General features: G+C 45.4%; 1 protein-coding gene across 2 annotated transcripts in view; it reads left to right on the forward strand.

Annotated features, from left to right (window-relative positions):
* Positions 1-18,375, forward strand: part of LOC105891773 (thrombospondin type-1 domain-containing protein 7A) — a 105,752-nt gene that overhangs the window by 10,718 nt on the left and 76,659 nt on the right. The window lies entirely within an intron of this gene.

Here is an 18,375-nt window from a genome sequence, read left to right on the forward strand (position 1 = left end):
GTCATTATTTAAAAAAAATAAATAACAGAGCGCCCAAGCCCTGTCCTTAGTCAGGAGGTTGATGGTGCAAGAGATACAAAATCCGACACTTGGCTACTAATGCCCCCCCGCCCCCTCTCTAGTCAGTGTGGTTACAGGTTACATGTCCTTAGGCTAGTAGTGACGATGGGTCTTGCAAGGAGGCTGATGAGTTAGGAAATATCCACTTAGTTACCACTGCTCAGACTGAGCTTTATTTGGCAAAGGGACACTGCAAGGTGTTGTCGGCTCAGTCTCATCTGCTTCCTATGCATTGTGTTTGGAAATACAGCTATTGCCATGTTGGTTCCTTTCATCTGTGTCTTTATAATCTGTGTTCTCTAAATTCATTTGCATTGTGCACATAGCCTTTGTGTTTCTATCCCATGCAGTTGTTGGGTGAAGCAGCCCAGATTGAGCTCTTTTTCAATTAAAGTGGCCGCAGTGTAGAAGCTAGTTTAGACTTGAGTGAATAAGTGAGAGTAATTTTCAATACCCAAAACAGCACAAATAATTGTAAAAATCTCTAAACAAATAAACAGTGTTTACCTGTATAGAAAGTGGGAGATTACTGGGCTACAAAACTGATTTCGAGTTTTAAAATAGTCCTCCTAAAGTATTTGAATATGTATATGTCAAATTGGCAAATGTGTGTGTGTCATTATTTTCATTTTTTCCTGGAGAAGAACCCCCATGCCCCCCACTGTAATTGTGCCCCATCCCCCCGCCCCTCCAAAGCTCTTTGGATTACATTGCCATCCCCACTGGGGTATTTCCCTCTTAGATGTGGCTTCTTTAGCAGAGGCTGTATTATGGCCTAGTTAAGGCTTACCTGTTAGGAACTGGGTCAGTCAGTGTTGTGGCGTACAGAGGAACTTTCAACCCACTGACCAAGATGCAGTAATTGAAAGTGTGCCAGAGCAAAAAAAGCAAAAAAAAAAGCAATGCAAACGTGCTACAGCGGAGCAACTGGTATCAAGAAGAAGAAGGAAGAAAAAGAAGAACTGGGAATACTGCATATTGCACCAAAGTTACATAAGCAGCTGGGCTCCATCATGCCAAGCTCCTCAGTTCCAGCCTGCTTGTGGGCTGTCCTACCTTTTGCCTCCTTATTCTTTCTCACGAGGAGAGGTTGCCAAGTATAAGGCACGCAAAGCCCTCTCCTCTCTTTGTATTGGTATAAGCGCATCCTAATCTGACACGGGTGGGTTGACTGCTCTCACCATTGCATCCCACACAGTTCAACCCAGCAGCGGTGGCACTCCAGTTTCTGGGTACGGCACTAGCTGTAATGAAGATTGTGAGGGTTCTCTCTCTCTCTTTTTTTTCGCGGAGAAGGGATTGGATTACATCGTTGTCACAGCTGTCCGTTATGGCACAAACCCCTTTTGCGATGGTGACAGCCGCCACCATGGCAACGGCGGTGTGACGACTGTATTATGTTAAGCGTTAGCCTCGCTCGTCAGCTTTCCTTTCCCTCCGTTTCTCTCTTACTCTCTCTTTTTCTCTTTTTCTGTCTTGCGCTTGAGGAGTCTCTCTCTATACACTCTTCAGGTTGTACGTTTCACACAAAACCAGCTTTGATTCCTGTTGAATCAGTTAGCAGTTTAATTATGTGGGAGAAGTGCTGAGAAGAAAACAGAGCCATTGAGAGCGAGTTCATGCCAATGCACTTTTCCCATGACAACACTGGAGGTTTGGAGTGCATCTGGAGGTGCACACTCTCACGTGTGTGTGTGTGTGTGTGTGTGTGTGTGTGTGTGTGTGTGTGTGTGTGTGTCAGTGACTACTTTCCTCTTTCTCTCTCTCTCCCTCTCTCTGTGTCTGTCTGTTTATTTGTGTGTGTGTGTGTGTGTGTGTGTGTGTGTGTTTGTATGTGTGCAAGTGATAGAGAGAGAAAGAGGGTATTAGCTTCTGTGTCGAATATAGGTCAGTTAAAGATCCTGGTGTTGGTGAACCCTATGTGTGTGGCCCTGCAGAGCCTGGCGTTTGGGACCCATCCTCCCCCCCATCCCCCCCTCTGCCATTGGCCACTCATCAGCACAGGCTCCTCTTTGAAAAACACAGTAGTACAAAAACACCCACTGGTAATACATCTAAATCTGTCCAAAAACCCCCAGCAGGGGAGCCGGGCCCCGCTGCCCGGTCCGGATGGCTCTTCTCCATTAGGGATGACTGCCTCCTGATGAAATCTTTGCTTGGCCCACGGCAATTTTCAGAGGATTAATATTATTAAAGCCGTTTTCTTGCCACTATATGGTCACGCCTGACTGCTTTGCCTGCGTGCGTGTGTGTCTGTGTATGTGTGTGTGTCTGTGTATGTGTGTGTGTGTGTGTGTGTGTGTAGGTGTATGCATGTGTGTTTCAGTGGCCTAGAGACACCAGGCAGCTGGTATTTACATGATCACAGATTGGATAGTAGAAGGCATGTGGAGGAGAGGATGGGAGGAAGAGAGAGAGGAGTCTGCCGTTTACACCTCTTCCATTAAGTGTGATATTTCTGTGTGATGAGCTGGTTTGAATCCAAGACGTGTGTGATTCAAGGAAATGACCAGTCCTAACCTTTATCCACAGTGTGAATTCAAATCCTTGGAAAAATCCCTGATTCACACATCAGACATAGTCCAGAGATGGCCTTAAGCTTCCTTACATTATGATTTTACTCCAATTTTTCTGTACTCCCCCCATTTTGACAGAAGCTCGGGGTGCGGACCACCGTCTGATCCTGGGGAAAATCTGTTATGGGAACATGGTGCTGCTCAGCAGCGAGTCTTTTTGATCCTCCACCTGCTGGGGTGGTCTTTGAACAATGTTCTGTGGATTTAACTCAACTGACCCAGACTGAGCGCCCTGGCCACAAACAAACTTTCCTTGGAGATAACCCTGTCTGACTCTCTGTACCTCCGTCTGTAAAGACCCAGATTAAATAGGCTCTACCTTCAGAGCATATACTTACAACAGAGAAAAACATTGTTTTCAAAAGGAAACTTTCCTGGATTATTTCATTCCGAGCCAATAAGTGGTGGCATCCAAATGAAGATTTGGCAGACTTTGGCCATTTCTTAAAAAGGCTTGACGACTCAGGAGACTTGCCACCAAAATATTGACTGTTTAGTTAATTAAAGATTAAGTGGCATTGATTAGGGCAAAAAAGCGTACCCCTGCATCAGCTCTTAGCATCAGCGTACCCCTCAAAACATCTCTTAGCCCCATTTCTCTGCTAAACTCCCTGTCAAATACAATTGGCCAAAATGTGTGAGAGTATTATTGTTGAATTCAATTGATTCAATCTGGAATGAAATATGAAATAAATAAAAAAATCATCTTAAAGTTGTGTGTCCTGGTCTCTCTCTCTCTCTCTCTCGCTCTCTCACTCACTCACACACTCAAGCTAAGAATACTAAGTTACCACCATGGTTACTTGTCATAAAAAAACAACATGAAAAACAAAGGGAAGCACTCCACATGTTTCCATCACAGTGTCTCCTCTTGCATGTCCCCTCATCACGCTGTCATACCTCGACACTGACCCTGCTTGGCTTCTTGTATGAGTTGAGCTCTTGAGTTCTTATTGCAACCCAGAGTGCAAATGTCCCCACTGTTAAGGCAAACGTTAGGGACTCCATTTCGCCAGCGTGCTCATTCAACAGGATTTAGGCCCAAGCTTATTAACAGTATGTTAATCCTCACTCTTGCAAGGTCGTTTGCCTCCCTCGGCTTACTCCAGCAGTCACATGTCACAACAAAAGCACCCTGTGTCCACTGTCATGGAGTTTTTTTTTTTACAATAATTGCGCTACTTGGTAAGGCAGATGTAATGTTTTCAATTAAGTCAGTGTTAAAATGATGACTGAAATGATTCTCACAGACTATTTCTAACAAAGCAATATGTTTTAGAGCCTTGAAAGCACTGGAAGCACATTCATGTCTGGAAGCACAGCATGACCTTTTCTAATGGTCCCTGGTTACCATACCACCTTGTTACTCGTATCCATGATATGATTCTGTCACAAAAAAAAAACCTGACATATTGTATCTCAACAGTGCAGTGAGAATGTTCAGATTATGATGTTTACATGATCCCCATTGCCTACCTATCGATCCATGTTTTGTTTTTCTAAATGAAGAGAAGAGAAGTCTCGCATTCTTTATTATTCTGTCAGGTTTTTAATAAATCAATGTTTCGGGCAGCATGCAATCTTCACTCAAGCAAAGTCAAGTGAATGGGTTTCAATGTACACCTGCTGGGTATTTTGCAGTTATGAGAACAACAGACCACGGGGACTGAACAGATCCCTCAGTCCACAAGAGATTTCAGATGCAGTACGCTCTAATGTTAGCTCCGGGGCTGGTCATCACACCACTGATGCAGGTGGAGGTGGTCTGAGTCCACTGGATCTCTTGCTCTCTCTGTCATCACCGTCTTGTTTACCTGACATGTCTCCACTCTCTCTCTCTCTTCTGCTCTCTCTGTCATTCGCTGGTGCCATCTTCTGCTGATTGGTGCTCTAATCCAGATTAAATGGATTCGACACTCCTTCTATTTCTCTTGCTTTTTCTGTGTATCTGTCTCTCTCTCTCTCTTTCCCCCACCCCTCCCTTTCCTCCCCCTCTCCTCTTCCAGTCCTGGTTTGATGTGATTAAATATAAAATGGCAGAAAGGTCCAGATGTTGTGGTGGTTGTTGAGTGGGTTAGGTGTACTACTGCTGCTCCAGATAAGAGCGATTTTCTGATGCTGTGGATTATTGATCTACTTTTACCCCCCCGTCCCTCCCCACCCACAACAACCCCCCCAGCCGGTATGTCATGTCAGATTATCCGCACTGCATCACCTCTGACTGACAGAAGGCAAGAACTTGCACTGAGAACCAGATTCAGTTCCATTTGTTTCATCCCTTGTTCAGTTTAGTTTTATGGCATTCATAGAGCACATTTCATAACGTCTAACTAAAAACCAGAGACATACACATCAACAGACATCTTTTCATCCACTTGCGGATGTCCAATAATGAAAAAAAAAAAAAAACCTGGCTGTTGTTTTTGCAGCTGTGCGGGGGGCCTCATGACTGAAACCAGTGAAGGAGTGATGAAATTGATTTTAAAAGTTGCCATGGTGGTGTGGTGGTTGCCATGGTGGTGCCACGGCGAATGAAATGAACAGTGCTGACAGCTGCTGGCCAGCTGCATTCAGGGGAGTCCGTTTTCTGCCCGCTCTGATCCATAAATAAGGGAATCAGCCCAAAAGGGCTTTGTGTGAGACAAACAAGCCCATTATACGCACTAAGATCCGGAATGCAGAGAGAGCGCCTACCCCTCTCTCTCGCTCTCTCTCTCTCCCTCCCTCCCTCTTTCTCTCGCTCTCTCTCTCTGGTAGAGTGTTGAAATCAAAGGCGGGGCCGATGGAGAGAGAGGTGTGTGCGTTCATCTCGCCCCCATGTAAATGGGAGATGGCAGCCTTTATTGCGCCCGCTCATGCTGTGATCACAGGGCTGTAGCGTTGTCATCTCGCAGGAGAGCGACGCTGGAGAGGCTCGGCAGTCCTGGGATAAATAAATAATGTGGCAGGTGTGGAGGTTTTTGTAAAGGCTGGTAGAATTTCTGTGCCGTTTCTAGAAAAATGAAGGAACAAGGGGGGGACAATAAATCCTTCACTGCGAGGCTTAAGGCATGTATGAAAGATTTTCTTAATGAGCTGTAAAGTGTTTTGAGCTACAGATTGTTTTTTTTCTTACATTTAAAGCATTCATGACTCATTTACCCTTAAAACATGATTTATATATTTTGCCTGGATAGAACCCTTAAATGGTTTATTTATTAAATTATACACAACAACCATGATCTTATTAGTTAGCATAGTGTCAAAACATAATTTTGTTGCACAAAAATGCGTGCATAATGCAAAATGCAAAAATAGTGGCACGGTGGCTCAGGTGCTTGCACTGCCGCCTCACAGCAAGAAGGTCCTGGGTTCGATTCCCGAGTAGGGTAGGTTCTCCCCAGGCCTCCAGTGCTCATGTGGGCTATTTCCCGGGCATTTCTGTGTGGAGTTTGCATGTTCTCCCTGTGTTCACTAGGGGTTTCCTCCACTAAGATGCCCAACAGAAAAACATGCAGAAGACTGAACTGTCCGTCCCTGACCAAGACGGATCACTTGACTTGGTCCCCGGGCGCCTAAAGGCTGCCCACTGCTCCTGGGGGTCCTGGAGGAAGGACAGTCCAGGATGGGAGAAATGCAGAGAGTAAATTCACAGCGACCTCAGGCCTGCGTCTGTGTGTGTGTCCTGTGTCGCCACTATATATGCACGTGTGTGTCGTTTGTGCGAATAAAATCTGACAATTATCATTATTAAAAGCATACCAGACAACAGGATCCCTCAAAATGGTGCAAAGACATTGGTATCCAACAAAAATAAGCTAAGACAAAGTACACAAGCTTCCTGTGTCCTAACTGGAGAGGGATGTCAAAAAAACCCTAAAGGTCTCCTCTGCAGCTCCACTGACCTGCGGTATGCGCAGTATAAATAATGAATCATACTGTAGGACACATGAGTTCATCCACCCTCTCTATCTGATCTCTATCTCATACTGTAGGACACATTAGTTCACCCACACTCTCTATCTGATGAAACCATGGGGCTGCCTGTGCACCGGCACGCCAGCACTCTGGACATATGTGGACACATAGGTAATCACCAACTGTTTAATGGGGTTTTCACCGATGTAATAAGCTCATTAAACCGTGTAAGATCAGTGTAAGAGCTTTAATGTTGCAGGCCAGCGTTAGATTACAGAGGCGTCAAATTGCATATGACGATTGGTTGTGGGGGAAACCCCAAGAGGGACAACAAGATAGCGTTTCTCCATCGCATCTACGCTAAATGTACTGGGGTTCGCATTAAATATGCACCTCCTCCGTTTTACTTTGAAGCTATTTCTGGAGAGCTGGAGAGTCCATGTTTTGTCTACTCCTACTGGTTCTGGCCCAGGTTAAGTTACTGACACTGTGTCCTACAGCACCATTCATTATTTATACTGCAGATACCGCAGGTCAGTGGAGCTGCAGAGGAGGTCTTTAGTTTTGACATCCCTCTCCAGTTAGGATATGATGATACTACAACCGTCCCAGACTGGCTGAATATGGCCAGGGAAATGGTCCTGTAGATGCCGGGCACAGACGTAAATGATCCTGTAGATGCCGGGCACAGACGTAAATGATCTTGTAGGTACCGGGCACAGACGTAAATGATCTTGTAGATGCCAGGCACAGACAGAGTAAATGATCCTGTAGATGCCGGGCACAGACGTAAATGATCCTGTAGATGCCGGGCACAGACGTAAATGATCTTGTAGATGCCAGGCACAGACAGAGTAAATGATCCTGTAGATGCCAGGCACAGACAGAGTGATCCTGTAGGTACCGGGCACAGACGTAGTAAGCTTGAGTGTACTCTGTCTTTCCTTGTTATTGTTGTTGAACACCAATGTCTTTCCACCATTTTTAAGGAATCCTGTTTTCAGGCACGCCTTTCGTACAGCAAAATTATGTTTTGACACTATACTAATTGGTTAGATCTTTAAAACATGGTTGTTGTGTATAATTTAATAAATAAACAATTTATGGCTTTTCTCGGGGCAAAATACGTAAATAGTGTATTAAGCATCAATTAATCATGTTAATGAATACTTTAAATATAAGAAAAAAAAAACACAACCTGTAGATCGGAACACTTTACAGCACATTAAGAAAGTCTTTCATACTTGCCTTAATAATTGATGTAATGGCAATTTAATGAACGGAAATGTTATTGCCTGAATCAAAGAGCATAATCATAGGCAGACACATCATACACTTAAGGGTATATACCATATAAAACACATACATGTCTAAGTATGTGCATTGGTTTGTACTAACTTGACTGGATGTTTGCATAAATATGTAGGCCTAATGACCTCATTGGATGTCTATATGACTGTGCACTAAAATGACTGGATGTGTGCAAGAGAGTATACTAAAAGAACTGAATTTGTGTGTGTGCATATACTAAAATGACTAGATGTATCCTTAAGTAAGCACAAACTTGACTGAATGTCCATGAATATGTACAGAAAGAAGGGGGGGGGGACTAGGGTGGAGGTCTGTGGGAGGGCGGGGCAGACTAGGGTGGAGGTCTGTAGGAAAGCATGTGAGCGCAGTAGGTAAGCCACGAGATCTCTGTTCACCCGTCCCCCAACCACCTGACGATGCATGAGCACTTTAATCAGTCCATCTGCTCGTTAGCAGAGAGGCGCTTAGGACCCCGGAGGGGTGCACAAACCCAGCCAACCGCCCATCCAACCAACCCCGCCAGGCAGCCAGTCAGTAAGCAGACCGAAAGCCCACTCTAGTCTTATCGCTTCCTTCTCTGCCTGCGGGGTTATTTCGGGTCGGCTGAGTTATGATTTTCCTTTTTCAAGTGCTTTCTTTCCTTCCCCTTTCTCCGTCAAGTAGGCTACCGAGCTTCAGATTAATTTCCGTTAGCTCCCCACCCGGTTCTCGGAGAGCTCACTTTGTTTGCTTTACATGTCTAGGTGATAGACTCTGTAATTGAGCCCCACTGCTGGGGAGCGGGCCTGGCGTCGGTGTGATGGGTGAGGTGACTGAAGTCGGGTAGGGGGAAAAAATATTGCTTGCCGGCTGCTTATTCAAAGATTTCTCCTCTCTGCTGGTATTTTCCATCTGCTAATGTAAATAATCTCCAACTGCCTATCCATCCGCGGGAGAGTGAGTTGTTAAGGTACTTTATAAGCACTGTCTTTTACATTTATGCACAGAGATTAAACTGTCAAGGAATTATATGTCTGTGTTTTTTTCCCCCCGCTTCCTACCCTCCCAGAGAGCAAGAACTCTGCTGGCGAATTATTCAGAGTTGACATTGAGCTGATTGCCTCATTGTTCTCAGCTTGTGTACATGTTTGCCTCAGCAATTTAGTCACCACAGATTTGGAAAGGACACTGCCAAAGCATCACATCAGATTTATGTGCGTTTGTGTGAGGGTGACACTACAAAGAGAGTGATAACGCATGAATATAAAAAAAAAAAACATATTTTATGGACAACCTCGGAAGGTTAGACAGGCAAATAGTAAACCTTCTGGACAACCATCTGCTGATGCCATCACCAAAAGCCTGATGTTGTGTGTTTGTGAGGCCTTGTGTGTTTGTGAGGCCTGTGCAGTTGTGATCTCGAACGTCGCTTTGACTGCTGTTATGGGCCACTAGGCAAGACAAGATGAACATGACAGCTGCTGAGGCTAATGGGGTTCCTCTCTGAGCAGCATTATATTGTACTTGACGTTTGATGTGTCATGGCGTTGAGAGGCAGCCTGGAAATGGCCAAAAGAATTTGGCTGGTACACCTATTAAGCCGCAAACGTTTTTGTGAGACACTACACAGATTTCAGCAGCATTCACAGCGGGCACTTACAAATGGTTGTTAAAGATGAAATGTTTGTCATTAAAGACATGTTTGTTATTAAAGACATTAGCAGCTCAATAAGTGGGTTTATTTTTACTTTCCATTGCTGAGAATTCTGTTGAATTTCTTACCGAAGTATGTCAGCACGGTTCACTAGTTGCCAATATCTCCAGTCTGTTCAATTATCAATGACAAGCTCTACTGGTCAGCAGCGGATATCCTTCGGAGGCACAGTATCTGGGAGATAGATCTGTGTGCAGAACCCTGCGACACACAAGCACTGCACGCTCACCCCACCTTCATCTCACCAAGAACACATCCAAAACACACCAGTCCATCCTATCATCAGCACCAGTCTCATATCATGTGGCCATATGATGCTAGGATGTTGTATTGCAGTTTACCCAAATCTCGTTGCATCAGTGTTTGTCTGCACAGAACGCATGTACATGTGTGTTATGGTGCCTGTGCCTGCGCTGTGCGAACGTGTTGATATGGAAGTATGTGGTCCAGTGATTTGTGCCTGAGGCTTAGTTTGCCACATCTCCCACTTTCTTCCTGTGGGTCTCTCTCTGGACGGCTGCCTAAGTATCCCTCACAGGCCCACAGAGGGCTGCAGGGAGCTCCTACCCACCCCTGTCCTACATCCGTCTCCAAGAGGCGCTGATGCCAAAAGCAGACTTCCATCCTCCATCCTCTCTACAGTGCTTTTCACTTTTTTTTGTCTCTCTCTCTCTCTCCCTCTCTCTCCCTCTCTCCTTTTGAGCGATTGGGGAAATACGAGCTCATAAAAAAAATCCCCCCTTTACAGATTATTTTCACTTCTCAGCATTTTTGAACAATCAGGTATGATTGAATTTCCTCTGACAGATGACATGAACAAAAAAAAAAAAGACTTCCACTCCCCATAGTCACAGTCAAATTTGAGCGCGGTGGAATTGTTCCATTTACTTTTTTCATCGTTATACATGAAAGGAAATTGAAATGTCAGTGTCTCAGAGCGTCTTCCTAGAATGTTCTCTGTGCACAGAAGGTTAGTCACAGTGACTTGCTCCGGGTCCATTTCTGCCCTTTGACTAACCAGGCCACGGAGAACGCTGCCGTCTATGACCCGAGTCCTTGTAGCTTTGTTTGCTCGTCACAACACACACTCGTACACACTCAGCACACCACTCACACACCCCTAGGCTGTGGCTATCTGACTGCCGCAGTGACTTTGTTGAGTTAATCAGTCCTTGATGCATCCAACACGGATTATTCTCAGAGAGTTTCAAGTACATTTCAAAACCAACCTAGCAAAAGTCACACTGTTCTCAAGAGGAAGACCTATTACAGGATCATTACACATACCAAAATAATTATGAAATGTACGTATTCCCTCCTTTTAATTTTTTTTAAAAATAAAAACAAATCCATTGACATGGTACACATCTCAGAGGCTGATTGATTTGTCATCTGAAATGTAAATTCAACAAATGATAACACATTAAGTAGAACAAAACCTACGAGGCCAAGCGATCTGAAGCCTCTAACTGTTTGTCGGTCAGACTGGACGTGTGTAGCTGCTCTCTCCCTAAGAGGATCACTGTAAAGTGCTCAGAGGCAAAGTAGCAGTTCTCTCCTGGGATCAAGAGTCTTGAACTTTGACCCGAATGTCTCAAAGAAGTCGCTCCACACAGCATAAATGAGTCTGGTTTTAAAACGTATATATTATCATTCATGATCATAAACAAAATCCCCATCTTAAAAGTATGAGTCAACCTATTTTGTAATCCTGTCAATGTCATATTGTAGGCAGGGGGGGGGGGGGGGGGGCGGTCCTAGAAAGTGAGATTTGCCATTAGCTTGTGTTATCAATATTAACATGAAAGTTGTGTCTCAGACCTGAATACCAAAGTCATATGTTACTGCAACCTTTGACCAGGTAAGCAGCCCTAGCATCTTGAGACAGAGGGTTGTATCAGTAGCATCAGAGATGTAGTATTTCCCTGGATCAGGGTCAGTCAGATAGAGGGTAGCATCAGTAGTATCAGAGATGTAGTATTTCACTGGATCAGTGAAAGCCACGGTGACATATTATCATCAGGTGAAATCGCATAATATGTGGAATAGGAAGTCAGGTGGGTTTGTCAAGCACTTTTTGCCATTGCGAGGTCATTGTTACTTAGATGTTTCTGTGATACCTACATAAACCCTTTCACTGGAAGGTATTAAACCTTCCCTTTATAACGTGTTCTTCACGCCAGCATTAATCTTCTATTAAATTATAGACTGATGCATCGTGGGAAGGGCCTGTCACAGCCTGCAATCTAATCTTAGACACAGGTGCTTGAGAGGGTGGGAGATCTCGCTGTGTGATTGTACACTTTATCTCAATAAAGCGTTCTATTGGATCTAAGGCCACCCTCCACAACCCCATCCCCCCACCTCTTTGTGGCTCAAGACTTACATGTTTTCAACCTGTGACCGTGCTGGGGGTCTGTGCCGACAGCATTAGAAGTGGATGGATTGGTCTTTATCTGGAAACGACTCATCAGCATTCAGTGCAAGACCTACAATGGAATATTTGAATCTTGACATTTTTGGGGGTTTCACCTTTCTGGAATCAGTGTTGATGTATGGTGTATGAAATCTTAAAATATTAAAAAGGGGCAAGTGATATTTTCACTGTTGTAAAAGCATTAAATCCTGATGGATGAGTCTGAAAGACACTGGGATTACTATTTCAGCTCTGGATCGTTTGCATGCAGCGGAGACAAATTACTCCATGTCTAGGCACATGTGGTATTAAAACATGATTGTGAAAAAACATGGAATTCAGGCAAGTGTCATTCCCAACCTGTACACTCCATCTACGCCTGCGGTGTCGTCAGGCAGAGCGAGCGGGCGCCTCTGTGATTAGTCAGGTGGCCCACATTGCCCCCCCCCCCCCAAAACAAAAACAAACCCAAACCCTACAGCAGTGCTTCTGTGTGTTTACCAGCCCAGGTCACTCTCCAGTAAAGCTCCTGCCCCTCAGCTCACAGACTAATGCATTTGTATCTAAAGGGCAGGCTGGGCACACTCTAACTGCCACTCTGATGAAAGCCCTCTTTTTTCTCCCCACACCTCCCCAGCCAGCCCCTCAGGGGCAACTTTCATTGAAGTGCCTTGTACGATTGGCACCGTCAACAATATGCTGCGCCCTGGCACTGCCATTAATATTTACTGCCATGCCTTGAAGGCGATGTGGATCTGCTGGGATTTCTTTTTTAGTGTCTTATTTTTTCCTACACCTCCTTGACATTTCTTTTTTTAAACTCGGTGGCAGAAATGACGGTACACCAACGGTGCATATTTAACATCCACTGTGATTAAAAAACCCTCTGTGAAAGTGATATTATGAAGCATTATACCAACAGGGATTTTATAAATTAACCAATCTCCCAGCATGCACGGTTATCAACCATCTTGTCTTCCAGACAACACCGTTAGGAGAACGATTAAAGATTAAGTTGTCGCATGCATCGCCTTTTTGCCTAAACATTAGACATGTAAACAGCTATTAAATCTAATGAAAGAGTTACAGGCAAACATCTCGCACACATGGATGTTTCATAATTTAACGCTCACACACGGGTCGAGTCGACCGCATCTCGCCGGTGGTGGTATGCTCTCGTTGAGCTGCTTCGCCTTCCGTTCCCGGGTCGCGTGTGAAGGAAGCCCCCTCTGAGCTGATCGTTTCCCCTCACTCTGCAATCCTCGAGGTCTATGTGCCCAATTCCCTCGTCACTTTACTGTCTGCACACCTATATGAATAATACAGATGGCCTGGGATCTGTGCAGGACAGACTCTTAGCGGTGGGCCAGACTCAATCCCACCCAGTCTATACTCATAGACTATTGGCTGCCCTGCTGTTGCCCCCTGGCCTAGCCTAGTCTTCGGTGCGCCAGACACACACATTTGGGTACATCTGGTTGTTGCATGAATGTTTTATGGCAGGGAAGACAATCTGGACAACATTGCCAAACAGTGTGTTTTGTTTGTCGGCGCTGCTCGTGAAAGGCAGGTCTTATTGAAGTGTTGGTAAGCCACTGAGGCGTGGTTTCCCCCTCATTCTGCTGGTTCACTTGGCACGGCTATTGTAGTCCTGCTGGTCTGATTGCTATGCGTTGTTGGGTATTGAGGCCGGCAGCACTTAAAGTAACCGCCTTCAGGGGATGGTTATGAAATCTTTGTAGCTCGGATTGTCTATTTGATGCCGCCCCACTAAACCTACCGAGCGTTTCAAAGGCTTTTCACACAACAAGAGCTGCGAGTGGAAATGGGATGAGTTGCTGGTGATCTTTTAAAAGGCAACTGAGTGTGTTCACAACGAGAGTTTCTGATCTTGGAAGAGAAAGAAAGACGAACGGACGACAGGATGATGACTAGCTGACAAGATTGACACGCAGACTAGTCATGCGCCCATGAACGTACGACTTGCTTTTATGAAGTCGTAGATTTAATTAAAAATGTTTTATCAAATTTAACATGTTTAATCAAATTTCCAGTTTGGGGTGTCTGTATCATGAGTTCTGAGGGTTAAAAAAAATGTATGTGTAGTTTAAAGGGGCTCTTAAACTCAAATGGAGAGGTTTTTTTTTGGGTTGGAGCAGATCATGAAATGAAACTCTTTGAACCCAAGGGCCTAAAAAGACATAAAAGAGGGAAAAGTGTTAAATTTAGGTCAAATCTGATGTGCAAGACAGACAGTTTGCTAAACGACTCTGGATCATAAAGACATGGCTAACGGCAACGATGACCTGGAATGGTGAGTTATTTATTAGGAAATCCTAAGTAGTTCAAACCTCACCCCATAAATTTCATGTTTTGCCTCTGGCTCCCTTCCACTCTTTATACATCCCCCTGAATTCTTAAACCCTAAACTAAAAGAATGGCTGAAGCTAATTTTTTTATGGGGAAGATAGAGAACATCATTTGGAAGTAAAGAGAAGTCACCATAAAGGGACGGGGGTTTGGTTTTTGAAGATTCCGAGGGAAAGGCCGTGGAAGCGTGAGAGATGATCTCCTTTTTTATTTTTTGTTATTCTGTTTCCAGGATATACCTATTAGAGACCACAGTTACCACCTTGATGTCTAAATGACCTTAAGTTGGTCAAACATGTCATACAATATCATGTTGTATGTTGTTTGTCCCAAAGGACCATGAACATCACAGAAGTCTCCTGAAATCTTTAGCTTGTAGGAATATGGTTTGATATGTGCACATCTATATCTTGTGGGCAAATGTTATGACAATTTGTACCAAACATACAGATCTTGTGCCCACAAGGTAAAAGTTCCTGACATGGGGGACATTTTGGGCAGTTTGTAAAAGCACAGGTGTGCGAAATGCCATGCAAACACAGCCAAGTCTCCAAGGTTGGACTCCCCTCATAGGCCTCGACATAAATGTCTCTTTATCAGTGACTGAGTGAATATTCCATCCTGCACATTTTTTAATTTCCGTGACTAATCCCCCTGGCTGGCGGGCAGGCCAGGCGGTTATCCTCTGTGAAGTAGAGCGCGAGTGAGAGAGAGTACCGACACAGACGGTAGGAACAGCATCAAAAAAAGAGCACCTATTTCCTTTCTACAAGCCCTGAAGCTGACAGCTCCCTCTTCTCTCCCTCCCTCTTCTCTCCCTCTCTCTTCCTCTCTCTCTCTCTCTCCCCCTCTTTCTGTCTGCCTACCGTTCCTCCATCTACTCCCACCTCAAGCACCTGTCAGACGGCGAGAAAACACGGTGCTTTGTCAGTCGGGATTACCTTTAACCTTGGCAGCTGCCAGCTCCTGCAGCTCCTGAGTGCACGGGAGGTGGGGTGGGGGTAGAGGGAATAGCACTCATGTTTCGAACCTTGATCAATACGCGGCTAACGGCGAAGCGGACACTCCTGGTATGACCCGCACGATATGTGACCCCTCATGTCTGCGGGTGCGTAAGGAGCCCAGGGGGTGCAGTGTGCAGGGGACGGGGGGGACGGGGGCACGAACGGACGGACACTTGTTCATTAAATGAGGCCTGAGGGAGGCAAGAGATCAGACAGCAGGCTTGTCGCTTGTCACACATCTGACTGCACAGGGATCTGCTGCCCAGCATCGCCACAGCTGCTCATGACCACTGCCCGCCCACAGCGACATCAGTCGAGCCAGTGGGACCCTGAGAGATGGCGCTAACTAGGACCATTACCAGCATCTGGTGGACTTGTTATTGCAGATAGGTGGGTTGGCTGTAGTTTTTGTGTGTATAGTACAGCCCTGTAGGAAACATGCTGGGAGAAATGCTCTCCATCTCCAAACATGCCACCTGTGTTTTATACTCCAGAGGCCTTCATTCCCGAGCGCTGAGGTTTTTCTTTTAATGTTCCTTTTTTTATTGGAGCTAGTTGGCTTGGCTAATGGCAAATTGATGATGTGCCAAAGTAAACAAATTATGCTGCTCAGATCCAAGCCGGGGTAATGGCTTATGGCTGGACTGTTTTGTGGAGTTTCATTTTTCTGTTCCATTGCATATTATGACAGGGGCTCTTGCATTTGCATCAAGCCATAGCATCTTTTCACCCCCCACCCCCCACCCTCATTTTCCCCCTCACCACCGGTTTCCATTTGCACAATAATCACTGGCAAGTATCCAGAGATTCACACACAGAGAGGGGATGCGAGAGACTTTAAAGAGAAATCCTATTGTTTGTCGCTGAAACGATTTTGTGAGGACGGTGTATGCAACTCGCTGCAGAGAAGATTAGCCCCAGGAAACCCATGGTTATTTCCCTCCATGCCTTTCCTTCTCTCTCTCTCTCTCTTTCTCTCTCTCAGGGAAAGCGTGGGCCTTTTTTCTCTGAGACCCATTACATCCACAGTCTTATTTATTGGTTTGGGAAAGACAGGAACACAGAAAACAGAAAAACAGATGGTCTGACAGCCTTTGGATCTGAGAGGCACAAATGGAAGGGGGGGGGGTGGTGTATAGTGAAAGCTCTTGGTCTCAGCTCTCCTTTGATGTTCTCTGTGTTGTGTGGGTGCCTGAGGAAGCACGTCAGCCATGGGCGCCGAGCTGTTAGACACGCAGGAAGACTCGGCAGACATTGGTGCGTGCCGCGGATGGCCACGGGTGCGGATACTCATTTGCTAACGGGGGTGAAGGGGGGTTTGGGGGGTTGTGACACACACAAGGCGACCTCTCGGGCTAATCAGGAGCCTGTGTGGGGGCCTTGCGGTGCTGCGTCACGGAGCTGAAGGGAAGCGGAGAGTCTTCCTTTCACATAATGAAGTTCTGTAACCCAAAGGGAAGCCTCGCTGCCCACACCCGTATTGTGTTAGCCTGCTGCCACACAGCCTGCGGCTACGCTCCAATGAAATCGATCAGGAGTGCAAGGAGGGGGTCATCCGGCAAAGGGATGGGGAGTGAGATATGTGGGGGGGGGGGGGGGGGGGATGTTGGGGAGGGGTGGGGGCAATGTCATCCAATTATCATTCATGACTTTCTCTCTGCTGTATCTCTGTCCCGCTGTCACTGATTAGCACTGGCCTGTGAATAACCGTGACAGAGCGGAAACCGGCGAGCCTTGGGAAACAGAGCCAGGGCCTTTGAGCCCAGAGATGTCCATCTTCTCCCAAGCTTATTTAACGTGACGTGTTCTGATAGGCTGTTTAAGGCCCTTAACAGCACCGGCAATATTATGGGGCGCCGTTAAAAGATGGCAACATTCATCACGGCCCCGAAATGCTGACTGCAGGAGAAGGAAGCAGGACAGCAGGGCTTCGGTGACAAATGTGATGGAGTGCCGTCATAATTTTACAGCCGTAAAGCTTCGGCGGGGAGAATGCGATGTGATGTGTCCAGGGCCAGACCACCAGGCTGAGTACTGTGACATCATGGATCTGTATTGATCCATCTCTGCCCGTCTGCAGATGCGAGATAGCTGTGCTGGCCGGTTCATCACTTGACGTTTTTATCGCTTTGGTTGGCTTTTTTCATAATGATCTGTAAACCGCTGCCCATAATCAGCCTGTGATACACTTCTGTGTCATTTTAATGGAGTCCTAGACCGCACCACCACCCCCCCACTCCCTAAGGTATTGTGGGTACAACTGTGAGTAATATTCTTCAGGAAATTGCCTCGATGTTTCTTCTTTTGAAGGCATCGTGATTTGCTGGTTCAGTTTAATCTCAGCTGTTTTGTGTTGATTAATGAACTGTATACTGCTGACTAGAGTAAAATATTTACTCGTCCTCAAGTAAAATTCACTCCTGATTTTGGAAGATCATAAATACACTGCCAAATATTTCTTACAAGGCCTAATATTTCTTTTAACTGAGTATTTCCTTCCTTTTAATGTATTCAATCTGCTCTAAGTGGTCTTTCGAGTAAAAGCTATCTGGCTGTACATTTCACTTGAAAAATGTCTGTGGGACTACGCTGATATTTAGCTGCAATGTGGATGATGCAACATGGTACCTCTGTATTACCAAATCATGGAACCTCCAAAGAGATTGGCATACCGGCTAGTACCGGCTCTTACTTTGTGGGTGCATTTCACACGGAAGGGAGGGGGAAGCCTCCTATGGTGGCTAAGTCCTGCAGAAATATTTAACACACATTAATACATTACAAGAAGCATTCAACAATCGGTTATCAGTTATCTCTGATTAATGTCTGCTGATCTGTATGAGAATGTATACATACATGACATTTAGTTGGAAACCAGAGTTTTACTCTGGATGCAGTTCTGACTTATGCAGAATTTACTAGCAATATAGCTCATAAACTTGCATAATAATTCCACATCAATATTCCATCTAAAATTCTCTTGGAAGTTGCTCTGCACTGGCAAGGTTTATTACAAGATAACACTCTCCCTTCCCTCAGTATTCAGTT

This window comes from Clupea harengus, chromosome 11, assembly GCF_900700415.2.
Source record: "Clupea harengus chromosome 11, Ch_v2.0.2, whole genome shotgun sequence".
Taxonomy (NCBI): domain Eukaryota; kingdom Metazoa; phylum Chordata; class Actinopteri; order Clupeiformes; family Clupeidae; genus Clupea; species Clupea harengus.